We start from the raw sequence: 14,101 nt of genomic DNA on the forward strand, positions 1-14,101 counted from the left end.
CGCCTCTATGCATGCACACACCAGCAGCAGGAAAGAGAGAGAGAGAAAGAGGAGGGAAGAGAGAGAGAGAGAGAGAGAGAGAGAGAGAGAGAGGATGGTAGCACAGAGTTGAGAGGAGAGTGAGAGAGGAGCTGAGGGAGAAAAAGAGAGAGAGAGAGAAAACCTAAAGGAGAAATAGTAAAAAAAAGTTTCAATTGCAATAGAGAACTTAAGAGAAGGAAAGTGAGAGAGAGAGAAGCTGAGAGAAAAGCTGAAGGAGAAAGGGCGGAAAAAAAGTTTTAATCAAAGTGCACAGAAAGGTCAACCAGTATAAAGGTATTTCTGCCCTTGGGGAGTTGAGTAAGGAAACGTGGATGTGAGTATCATGGCCACGTTTTTCCCCTCCCCATAACCCCCTGCTTTGTTTTCCTTTTCAATAAAGTTAGCGGAAAAGGTAAAGTAATTTGTACGCAATTTGTGGAAATAGTCTGTCGGAAGTTTGACTTTGACATTGTTTTGATGTTTCGATTGACGATGACTTGCACCCAGATACTTGCTGCAGCACTCGCTTGCTCGCTCAAAAAGAATTCAGGGCCCGAGTGTTCAACTCGAGTCAGCAATTTTTATTTCAGGATGTATGTTTCCTCAAAAAACACTGGGCAGCTGGGTGAAATAATAATTAGCTTTCGGGAGAAGAGGCAACAGTCTCTTCAAACATTTTCTAAATCTGAAAAAGAAAAATGAAGCTTGAAAAAATATGTTGACACATGTGGAACGAGCGCTGTTTCAGCGAGCCTGCAGGGCTTGTAAGAGGGCCGCAAAAATAAATCACTGCAAGGAGTCTTTTTTGGAGGGACTTATAGCTGGTATTAAACAGAGACTTGACATGTCAGTTCTAGTGCCACAAAATATGAACTCCTAAGTTGCTGGGCAGTTTAGTACTGTAGAGGAGAAGCCTTGGGGCCACAGTGCAGTTCCTTTCTCATCTCCTCCTTCTTTTTACGAAACATGGAAACATCTCTCACCCCTTGACAGTTTCACAACATGACCATATATCTGAGCCAGCAGTTGAAAATCCCAGGAATAGAAACCAGCAGATTATGTGAGGGGGTAAAATTGTGATTGTGTGTGTGTGTGTGTGTGTGTGTGTGTGTGTGTGTGTGTGTGTGTGTGTGTGTCTGTGTGTTTGTAGGAGGGGTGCTATTTGTTCCTATGTCGAGAACAAGCAGCATGGATCTGACCGCTAACTTCCAACTGCTCATCACCCCTCTGAGACACCTCATTTTAGAATGGCGGGATGGGAGAGACAGTATAACTGATGTGTTTTGGGACTAAGGTCAGTCGAGATTATCCTTACAGTGTGTGTGTGTGTGTGTGTGTGTGTCCGACACCCTCTGGCCTTCTGGAGGTGTTATAGTCTACCCTACTGGCTGCATTCTCTCTCTCCCTGTTGACAACAAGGAGATGCAAATGAGCAGACTTCCTGTGGCCATCTGCATCTTCGCACAACCCTCAGCAAGGGGAAGAGGTAACAGAGAGGGTTTCACCACGACAACACTCACGGTTCTCAGAGCCTTCTGTATCAGCTTCCATTTCCAAAAATCAGAGGCTGGCTTATTCCACCGCTGTCACTCAGGAATGCCTGAGACCCTCGTAACAAACAACCCAGGAGATCACAACATGGCTCTTCATGCGCACATGACGAGAAAAAAAGAGATCCTCCTCAACCGCTGCTAATTCCCGCCATCGATCGCTGGAATCCGTCACGGCACGCTAGGGGGCTCCCCGTCTGCAACCGAATAGCTCCGTCTGGCCCGAACACTAAACCCTTGTGCTGTAGAGTCAGCTCAGCACCCACCTGGACTTGGCCCAAGCACGCTGTGGAGGCTCCCGAGGCCCTTCTGAGGAGCTGAGGTAGAACAGCAGTGAGATTTCTTGTTGGGGAGGGTCGGGGGGGGGGGGGGGGGGAGGTCCACTGCGTGGTCCACTGATGTCTGGCAGGTATTTCTGCCTAGACGGCATGCTAGAGAGTCTGCGGTTCTCGCCGCGGCAGTAGCAGAGATAACGCGGCCTTTTACGCGGCTCTGTTTTCCCACCTTCCGCGCAGCGGTGGTGAGGTTTTGATAGACATGTTTGCACAACTGGGCCGTCTGCGGAGCGAACAGCGGCCGCACACAAGGACTCCGCTTGTGCTCCCTCCCCAAGCAAAAACAAGACAGTGGAGGAGAGAGAGAGAGAGAAAGGGAGAGAGAAAACTACGGGAGAGCTAGTTGAGGCTATCGGCCCTCCAGCCGGGCAGCTATCACAAAGATACTTTTATATTGCCGCAGAGTTAAGCAGAGGAGCGGAGAGAGCATGCAGGAGACAGACCAGACATGCTCATGATTCGACCACAGTGGACAGACCAGACATGCTCATAATTCGACCACAGTGGACATACTGACAAAACACAGGCACGCAGACAGATGAAGCACCAAAACAAGCCCAATTGAAATGTCAGATACACAATTGTTATAAATGCATTATACATCAAATGACAGTTACAATATTCCTAATTGTTCCTGATTTGTACTTCTCTCCGTTTGTATATACACCAAAAATGTCTGGCAAAAATCTACAGGGAGCTAGAAGCAGCTACAACAATTCATGAGTAACATAGTACCATATTACATAGCACTTTCTACGTTGTAACTAAACAGTATAGCTACCCAGTAACAGTAACTATAGGCAGTCATTGTAAGGGTGCAAAACATATCCTTATACAAAACCCTGACCTTTTTCATAATCCTACTTAAAATTCTTTCCTACAGTAAATACAAACATGCTGTTACTTTCCATGACACAGTGACACTCATGCAGGAGGTTGTATACAAACACATTCCAATTTAATTGTACGGTTTGTAGTAATTTTGATAGTGCTCACATATTTCTGTGATTTGACAGTGTTTTCTTATTTTTGTTCATTTCTTACAGTAGGTAAGAGACTATTTATGAGTGGTTTAGAGCACATTTACCAAGATAAGAATCTTACGAAGATAAGATTGCTTTCCCTGTACACACTGTTTTGTTGTAATCATGTATTTTAGATATTCTATTGTTTTGTTATAATTATAATAATGTATTTCAGACATTATAATGTAATAATTACAATGATAAACTACTGGATTGGAAACCACTGGATGATATATTAGTCCTCAATGCTAAGGGCATTTACCAGAGTATTTGCACATGCCACGACACCTGCCCTTAATAAACAATCCAATACTGTATGTAATAGCTTTGTAATGCAGAGACTACCTTTAAAAATAACATGTGGCCGAGTTGTTTTTCTTGAGTAAACACTGAATGTACTATTTCGAGTAGAAATTTTTGTACTCTGGTTTATTTTACTTTTAATTGCATAAGCCTTCTTCTCTTCAGGCTAGGCCACCAAAGTGTTTTCTTCACAGTAAGCTTCAGTAGTACAACTACCACAAAATGAGACCACATAGATCGTATCCAACCCACCAGACCTCTGATAGACCATCTGGAACAGTCTGTCTGAGAACTGACATTGTTTCCTCGCTTCTGAACCCCAGAACGTCTAGAGTCGATATTGCCTTATGGCTAGATCGGTCCTTAGCCTGTGAGAAGCGAGTTTCCTTTAGCCTGATTAGGTGCTCTCAAATTACTCAGATCTATCATTAAGCAAGACTGTTTGAAGTTCCTACAAGGTTCAAGTGCACATATTTCACTTCTGACTGAATCAGAACTCTCGAAAATATTCCGGGAACAGTTATATTTTCCTTCCCCAAAATACTGCAATGTACACAGTGGAGGTAATGGCCAGGGCTAATTTTGCTGGCTTGGCAAGTCCAGAATCACTCAAAACAAAATCAGAGACTTTGTACCGAACACCAAAAAAATGGTGATGTCAAAACATTGACGTTGTTTTGGGTTGGTGGAAAATAGAGACAGTTGGTCAAACCCAGCTTCCCAAATAAGGTTACCCCACCACCACCACCACCACCAATTTCCCCCCAGGAATCCCCCACTGTCGAGGAAGCTCTGGTCAGAGCATCACGGTAGGAATGTCCTTTCGGGCGAGGCAAAGACACCTTATCTGATGGCCCGTGGTTGGAGAGAGAACCTGCCAGTGAAATGATCCCCTTCGTTAGGCAGAATTCACGGTGCTAGGTCTTTGCCTGTGCTTGAATGAACAAAATAAAAGTTAATGAGTCACACTCATAAATGCCAGTCCCATCTCCTGAGGTGGCCAAGTCCTGTTATGTAACAGAACTAGACCACAATTTCTCAGGCAGACAGTGCAGTCTGCTGTGAATCAGCACTGGAGATAGACTTAAACTGTCTGTGGATATCTGTTTATTCGTCTCTTGTCTGGAATGGCTCAAACGGTGTGGCTAATAGCCTTGCCAATCCTAAGTGCTGGGAAGGCACCAAAAGGCCATTTGGTCCAGCTTACACTTTCTGTGTACTTGGAGCAAAGGGCAGTTTCTCTGTGGTATTGCAGTGCCACACATCTTATTGTAATCACGATTGTGGTGCTCCGATATCCACTTTCACTGCTTAATTTAATTTTATTTAAATTTCCATAAATTATAGGAAGCTGGTTCAAACTGTACCCATGTCTCTGACATGATTGGTGGTGGCACGGATTGGCTGGGGTTAGTACACCAAGATTCTTCAAAAGTGAGGTCACACTGTGTTCCTCAATTGAACAGTTATGAACACACAATGTGGTTTGAACGCAAGCGTCCAGGAAATGTTCTGCCCCGTGGGCAGAAAACATGGTGTCTTTCATTCACACCAGTGGTGAAGGACTCCGTTTCGCCTCGGTTTTATTTTATTTGGAAATCAGAGTGACCACCGGCCACTGAAGCCACGGAATCATACTTTTTTCCCCAACATAACCGTGAAGATCACCTCAGAGAAACGTCTCCCTTGGAGAACACCAGAACACGTCAATGCTTCCTTTATTGTAGAATAGTTTGAATCAAAATATTTCCATAGAGCAACTTGCTGACGCAAAGGGTGAAATAACACAAATGTTATCTTGAATGGTAGCAGATGGACTATGCTCAAATAGAATGCCCCCCTCCCACAATGATATCCTGATAGCAGAAAACCAACCTGTGTGGTGACTTGCTACTGGCAAAAGTAGTTGTTCTGAAAGACCAGGAGAGTGGAAATGATCATAATCACCTGATGAAGACAAGTCTAGATGTCTGTGGGTTAATAATACCAACATCTATGGCAAATTTGAATGAGAAATATGCTAGCAAAGGCAACTACACCTATCCTAAATATTTTCTATAAGACTCCTCTATACTTGGCTTTGTTAACTTTCTCCAGCAGGAAGCGTTTTGTTGTACTAAAGTCACATGTAAAACACATTTAACTACACCTACACCTACATCTCAAACCACACCTTCCTAAAAAGGTATAAGGTCATTGTGGGACTAATTTAGGTGCTTGTGAAGTCACAGCCGAAACCCTTTGAAGTGTCAGGTCTGTGTGAGGTGACCCAGGATGCTGTGAGGCTTCACCCCCGGGTGACAAGGCCCCAGAGTGGCTGCTACAGCTCATCTAGGTATATGGGCATCTGTGTGTGTGTGTTTGTGTGTGTGTGTGTGTGTGTGTGTGTGTGTGTGTGTGTGTGTTGGCGGTGGGGGTTGGATTGACTGGGACACTCACACTGAGGCCTAGTCCACACGTACCAAACCGACCTTTTCTTCCTCCGTCTTCCCTGGAACCGTATGAAGAATATTTGCGTCCAAACGGATCCATCTCGACACGACTCAACACGTTACTTCATATCCCAGGCCTATAGGTGGCACTGTTTGTTACAGAAATTGACCAAAGCTTGCGCGCTGTGTAGGCCATACAACAGACAGAGTAGGCTACGACAAAACTGGTTAGTGCAAGGAAACCAGAATTGTTTGTGTGGACTTATAGTGAACTGTCAACTGTAGTCAACTGTAAAACTAATAAACTTAATTTTTACGGTTTGTGAAGGGTGCAGTCCCGTCCTTTATTTGGCTAACGCAGGTAAAAATAATCTCCTTTACTTTCTTTGGTTGTAGGATAGTCCGCGATTCACATTAGTTTTGGTTATCATCGCAAGTGCAAAGGCTAGGCGTACCCAAGTTCTAGGCTATTCCGTCGCCACATTTATAATATTGCTATAATATATAATATTGCTATACCTTTGTTTGTAACAGTCGATACTTTTGCTTGCATCAAATCGCGCATTCGCATTTAGTGCGCATCTATAGGCTTAACATGAGTTCTAAGCGCCTTTGTATGCTCATATCTGACTTCACTATGAATGCATTTATTTATGTTGTAAGACAATGTAAAATAAATGAATGACACCGGCACTACGCACAAATTAATGTAAACTTACACGCACTTCCCTAATAACAAGTTCTCTCGCGTCACTGACAGTAGAATGCATAAAAAAACACCGGAAAAAACAGTGTTCAGTCCACCAAGTCATAAGCTATCGGCGCTGCGCAGCACCAGTTGTGATATTTATCTTACGGAGTGTAATCGTAGGTAATGTCATGTATGAAAACTAGTATTGTTAGGCAATACTGTAAGTGTCAAGTCCAGGGCAGCTGAGGTGTGGCAATGACATCATCGATACGCGAGTAGGATGTGCGGTTTCGCTGTCCAAACGAATTGAAAAGGGCTACGGTTTCAGATTTCTCCACTCTGGGACCAGGTTTCAAAAAAGTGCGGTTTCTGGCAGTGCGTTTACAGGATTCGTTGGGACGCTCGGCCAAGACGAAGCAAAACCTCTGCGTTTACAGTTTTTCTCAGTCGCTTTGGTGCTTTTTTCAGATCAGAATTAAAATTCTCATAACTATTAGTTCAACCTCCACAACATTTAGTCATTTGTGCACATCATAGTAGCAATTTCTCCTTCCTCTGAACAAATTGCAAATACTTTTGGACATGTATCTGTTGCTTTCATACAATTCTCTGCTGTTTTTTAACATTATCATTTGCTTATGTCATGTCAGTCAAAATGAACTATACTTATGAATGCTGAATAGTCGTTCCTAATAAAACTAATAGTCTTCATTTCATTGCTTGAGTCATTACATACAAAATTGTTGAACTAGTTATCAAATTCTGTCACAATGCTGTAGAATTGCAAAGAGCATACAGTAAAAATGTACGTATTCAGTGTCTTGTACTCACTTACTCACCTAACTACAGCAATGTGTAACTTTACTGTAGTTTTCAAATGGCTGTACAAGTACTGTATAGTGCTGTCTTGAGCATGTTCAGGTAGTGTCACCGAGTTCTGACCTTTTTTTGCATTGGAAAACACTGAGAGAACTGTCATAATGAAAACATGACAAAGCCATTTGACTATCTTGTTCATAAACGATGGTGTCAAGACTTCTCATTTTGATGACACTGACAGTTTCATTGACATGAATACCTGCTTTTGAGGAATGGACTATCCATTTTGAGCAAGTGACGTGCTTTTGCAGGTCATCCACTAGGTTTTGCAGTTTGCACTAATTGTTTTGAGAATTGCACTAACTGCTGTGCAAATGTTAATAGTGATGTGAGAAAAGCACCAAAGTGACTGAGAAAAACTGTAACTCAAAAAGCGTCTCCGTGTGGATGGGCCTTGAGGCAGGATGGAGTGGTGGGGGGGGGGGGGGGGGGGGGCTCATTCTGTAGGTGCCTTTAAGGAGGGACCAGCGCAAAGTTTTAGGTGCAGCCCCTGGACATACAGATAAACATTTCCACGCCACTTTCAAGCCAGCTTGGGGGATGGCTGGGATGGGATGCACTTCTCCTTTCGTCCCCCTCAAGAAATGAAGGAGAGAGGGGAAAAAACCCGTAAATAGCCATAGGAGATGTGAGGGAAATGGGTGCTGGTGTGGGAGATGGTGGTTTATTTTCTCTCCGTACGCCAATCCCCGTGGATAAACATTCCAGGGGAAGGGTGTTGGGTAGGGGGAGCAGCAGAGGCTAGTAAAGACCTGATGAAGTGGACCTGAAAGCAAGAGAGAGACAGATACTAAAATGAAGAGAGAAGGAGAGAAATGGATATACAAATAGATAGATAGATAGATAGATAGAAGGATAGATAGTAAATACAGTAGATATAGATAGATAGATAGATAGATAGATAGATAGAAGGATAGATAGTAAATACAGTAGATATAGATAGATAGATAGATAGATAGATAGAAGGATAGATAGTAAATACAGTAGATATAGATAGATAGATAGATAGATAGATAGAAGGATAGATAGTCAATACAGTAGATATAGATAGATAGATAGATAGATAGATAGATAGATAGAAAGATAGATAGAGCAGGGAGAGAAATAGCGAGAGCTTCAGATGGTAAAGTGCACAGGACTGGCACAGAGGGCCCAGAGCCAGTGGGGAGAGGCCAGTGGGGAGAGGCCAGTGGTTCGTCCGAACAGACAGCCGTGTGTTGGAAAGGACAGGAAAGGAGGGCGGTGGGGGCAGGGGAAGAGGTGGCCTCCTAGTCATGAAAGGCGTTTCATACATCTGTAAACCTGGAAGGGCCGCACGCCTTTTCCCCCCCTCGTTATTTTTCATCAGCGGCTTAATGATGAAACAGCAAAGAGAGCGGTGTGTGTGTGTGTGTGTGTGTATGCGTGTGTATGTCTGTGTGTGAGTGCGCATACGGTGTGGGGACCGAGGTAGGGTAGGGGTGAGCAGACTCTCACAGACAACTCTTTATGCATGCCCCCACCCACCCCCCCTCACTGGTGCGCACCTGCACGGGTGTGGGCAGTGCAATATCGCTCCGAAAGACGCAGACGGACGCAAATCTGCAAGCAACCAAAGTGCTTTTCTGCACATAGGCAAGTCTGTTTGAAGCCTGCGGCTCCTCATGGATAGAGCACACAAGAGCAGTTCATAAGACAAATTAGCCCAAAACAGCAAACGTATATTTCCTGAGTGAAAAAGGGTGCGAGTCAAAAAAACATATTTGCAAAAAATGTGATTGGTTGATTAGGTTGAAATAAACTGAAACTGTGGTCAAAGACAACACCCCCACACACACACACACACACACACACACATACTGTAATTGAAGCCATCAAGACATCAAGAATCCTCTACTGTGAATGATGGTCATACCTACAGACATGTGAACCATGAGGCAAACAAGTGAGCAGACAGCATGTCCTTAATTGGTAGACGCATGAAGCTCTCCCAACCCTGAAACTCAAACTGGAGCATTTTGATGAAAATACAAACAATTCCCAGGCCCCTTGAACCAAATCCTCTTGTCCTCTGCTCATTGTAAAACTCTGTTCAAACAACATTTATTGACGTGTTCCCTTCCCAGAGTGTCTAGATGCTGCAAAGTGTCCCTTAGCAAGAGACTAAAACAGAGGGGCTCTTAACTTGTTTCAACTTCTTTTTTTTACCTTCTTTTTACTTTCTTTTTTTTTACCTTCCTCGCATTAACTTCAACTTCAAAGAACTTTATTTTTCCGTTAGGAACTTCACATGTAGAGGAGCAGCAAGGTGTGTCCAAATGCAACAGTACAGACAATAAATAAACAAACACACACACACACGCCCACAGACATATACACACACACACACACACACACATACAGACACACACACGCGGCCACACACGCATACAGACACACACAGACAAACACACACACACACAGACACACGCACACAGACACACACACACACAGACACACCCTCCATGTTGGTTTTCATTTCTATGGATGCATACTGCTTTTAAAACATCATTTACATATGGAGGAAGTATCCATTCCACAGCCCATGTGCATTATGCACTAGAGTTCCCAGTTCCTACGGTCTCCCCTGAAGGATTGTGTAACCTTTGCCCTCTCACGTCCACAAGGGGCAGTCTGAGGCATTGTGCAGATACGCCACAATCTTTCATCTGGGTTACTGGAAAGTAAAAGGGGGAGGAATCTGTGAGAGTTTAGAAGTGTATACGTGTGTGTACCGGAGTGGTTGTGAATTAGTGCATTTGTACATGTGTGTGTGTGTGTGTGTGTGCGTTTGGAGGGAAACACTTAAGTCAATAGCTTCAGCATGCGACAGCTGTGAACACCGCACTGGAGTGCAATCTCCCAATCTTTCCCCGGGGTGTCAAGGCTGTGAGAAACAAATAGAGCAGCGGGCCAACACGCTGAGTGTTCGAAAGAAGTGGAGAAAGCCGGAAAGAAAAATAGCGCTCGGCCCAACTCAAAGCGCTGACCCGTTCTTCCCAGGTACCGGGCAGTTAGAACATCCTACATAAACATCGGGGCGAAATGCTTTTGATGGTGCGGCCCTCGTTCAGCTTGTTGTCAGGATCGTTATCTGGGGGATGAAGCACAACGATGCTTTTGTCTCTGTTCCTCCTGGTCCAGTTGGCAAGGACGTGCTTGTATATCATTAAAAGACAACACTGGCGCGTTAGCTGTCCCGCCGAGGAACTGTAGTGTTATCACAATGTAATGAAATGCGTAGAAACAACAATAATTAAGTCAAAGGTGGCCGGCCACAGTGAAGCCATTGTGTTTGAGTGTGGAGGAGGGTGGTGAAGCTATGCAGATGACAGACTGCAGGTTGTGTTTGGCTCAGACAACAAAGTCGAGATGCCTTAGAGTCCTCATGGGTCACGCTAAACACGTCTGCGCTCTGAAGAGAGGGTGTGGTCTCCATACATGAGTAAGACACTGTAACTCTGCATCTAGGGCCTTTTGCACATCCTTACAGGTATACATGTTTCATGCCTGCTAGAACCTGGGTAACTAAAGGTCATTAGACCATGTTAAGTGCTTACAGCCATTTGAAAGGAGAACTGGTTGCTTCAAATAGTGCCAGGGTTCAGTAGATTTTCCAAGCATCTGTGGTAGTTCTCAGCACGGATCACTGATGTTCCAGTACACGGTAAAAGTGCTGTAAATTGTTGGAAATATGATATGGAATTCCCTGAAATACACGTTGATAACAAGAGCAACGAACTCTTAGTGTGGCTCTGACTCAATGTACTCAAAGTATGACACACACACAAACACACACACAAGTACACCACCACCACCACCACCAGACTCTGAGACCTCACACACACATTATGGGCCTGTGATGAAGCTGTGTGTTGTCTCTGTCAAACAGCCATTGCAGAGAGAGTACCCCCTGTTTCACTGTGCCAGGGCTTGGCATCGCTGGTATTGAAGCTGGCACTAGAGATCTGCTCCTGCATAAAAGATGAGTAGTCTTGGCATGGCCTTGAGTCTTTGAGTCTCTGCTGAGGGTCTTTCAGTCACTCAAAGGCACACTGTACCAAGCTGACTGGCATGGGTCAGAAGTAAACCTGGACAAATAAACAAATATAGATGGATTTTTTGACAGAAGTTGCATGTCACAAGGAAGTAGAGAGACATTAGGAAAGGAAGTAGAGCAGTCTGAATTCTCCACTGAAAACTCCGGAGCTGAAGGGTGTCTTTCCCACACAGTTCTTTCCGGAAAAAAAACACAGAAAATTAAAAGATGAAGAGATCAACAGAAATCAAGAGCAGTGTTCAGATTCTAGTGGAATGTGTGGCCTAGGTTAGCCTTTTGAGCCCCATTCTGCCCAACAGACCAAACAAGCTCTTTTACCCCGGAAATCTCCACTGTGTGTGTGTGAGACACCCCCTGAGCCGGGATTTCTTGGTCCTTCTCCTAAAACCCTGCAGCTATGCATTTCACACCTTGCTTTCAGTCCCTACTCAGGAAAAGGCGACTATAAACGGCTGTAATGAGAGCAGTCACAGAGACCTGCACGCTAAGATAGAGAGAGAGAGAAAACAAAACAAAACATATGCCTTGGCCCACGTGTAGCGGCAGGCTGCCGTCACGTGCTGGGGGAAGCCCAGGGCTGTGGTAAACGTTGTGAGCGGGAGCCAGGAGCCCCCCCAGCTCACATAGACACCACCACCATTCCCTGTCTTCCCAGTGACTCCCCATGGACAAAATAAATCCTTTAACGAAAGGACTTTTTTTCAAAGTGCTAATAGTGGAGCTGTAACATAAAGCATGACACCTAAGCTTCATGCCAAACAGATGAGAGCCTGCGGATGATCTCAGGCGAGTGCTCGGACATTCACGCTGCGTTCTCACACTCAGTGAAATCCACTGCTGGCTACTAGTGTCCACTGCGGACTACTAGGAGGAAGGCAAGTCACAAGGGCGTAGGTTTGGTCTCAGCTTTGGTGGGGACACATCCCCAACTCCTGTTGTCACGATATCAACATTATTGTTTCAATACCAATAGCAAGTGAAAAATCTCGATTTCGATACTTTTGTCGTCCTTTTACGATTTTTAAAAAAAATATTTGGTTTGGGGGCCCCCACCACCTTGACGCCATCAGTAATATTGAATATTATGTGATCATTTACATCTAACATTAAGAGTCATAACATGTTTTACGTGAATATGTATATTGATATGGATATAAGATACTTTGATGTTTTGATATGAATGTGTTTTTAATATGAACATGTTAACATGTATTGTACCTGTATTCATGTGGAGTATTGTGTGTAATATCACTGAAAGTGTTTTCCCCCCCAGAATAAACATTTAAATTGACTTATTGGTTGTGCATATATTTCAGTTATACCACCTTAAATTTTCACTGGGGTTGTACCCTTAAAGTACAGATTAGTACCTTTTAAGGGTACTATGTGATAATGATATATACAGGTACAGTTTAGTCATTGCAGGTACACAAGTGTACCTTGATGGGTACAGATGGCTAGGGTACACAAATGTACCTGCATTCATGGGTACATTATTGTTCTTAAAAAGGGTACTGCCCCAGCGACAAGCATTTGTACCGACTTAGGTACACACTGGTACTTCCATTTCTTAGAGTGAATCATAGAATTTGATTGACCCTCCATACACACACAGAAAGTGATGGTTGTCATAGGTTTTCATATTTTGGAATTCATATGAACTTTTTATTGTTATTACTAATAGCTAAACATATTTAGTAAATTGAATACATCATATTGATATTTAAATGATAACTTTTCTTTAATATCATCACATTTGTGGTCTGTAAGTCTAATTGAGTGCCTGTCACTTTAAGAGGAACGTAATGCAATTCAGTCTCACGGTTTTAGGCTAGTGGAAAATAGTTTCGCATAGTGCAAGGATATGTAGATTCAATTCATCATGTTTGCTACAGTATGTCATTAGATAAAATGAATGTTCAAATAAACAAGTCAAAGTCAAAGAAAATCTTTCTGGGATGAGATCATAGATGAGATAAGTGTCTCGTGATGTTCATTTTTATGAGTATGGAAATGTACCATAGTTTATGTTTTATTTCTTTGCATTGTGCAGGCTACATTCACAAATACATTAGCCTACATAAACAGAATAGGAACAAGAAAATGTCTCGGATCCATTGTTTATTGCGACTGCAAGATTGGTAGCCCAATTAACAGTCAATGACATGATAACTTTTATTCTGTGCTTTATGCAACTGTCCTGCAGCACACCCTTATTCAACATGACTCCTAACCTTGGTTGAACGATTACAGAAGTTAGGTTTAGCTGTGACAATATCCTGGGTAATATCCTAACAGTTAATGCTATTTTCCACAGTAAAATCCGCATTTGAAAGCCTGGTCACCAGTTGCCAGTTTTTATGGCTAGTTACTTTGCCTATTAGACTCTGCATAATGAAAAAGCTTTGAATGTTCCTTTTCTTCTTTGGTGGCATAGCTGATCTACAAAGCACCAAAAGGGGCAAAATGTGCATGCTGAATGGCAAAGGGAATATTACAAATCTTTCACACTGGCCTTTTAGGGATATGTATTGGTAGACATCCCTGATAACTTATACCGACACACTCACTCACTTTTCTGCCAGTGTCACCACAAAGTGAAGTAGGCCTATGCTTGACGCTGTTGTGCGTGTCAGATAACCCCCTTCGGTTTCAGCCAATCAAATGACAGTGTTTCTTTTACTGTCGTCCTAGCCGTCGGAATAGCACAAAGGAGTTCGCTAAAATATTGGTGGGGACATTTTTGTCATCTCAAAATATCGATTAGGACTAGTCCCTAGCGTCCCC

The sequence above is a fragment of the Alosa sapidissima genome, chromosome 6 (genome assembly GCF_018492685.1).
Source record: "Alosa sapidissima isolate fAloSap1 chromosome 6, fAloSap1.pri, whole genome shotgun sequence".
Classification (NCBI taxonomy): domain Eukaryota; kingdom Metazoa; phylum Chordata; class Actinopteri; order Clupeiformes; family Clupeidae; genus Alosa; species Alosa sapidissima.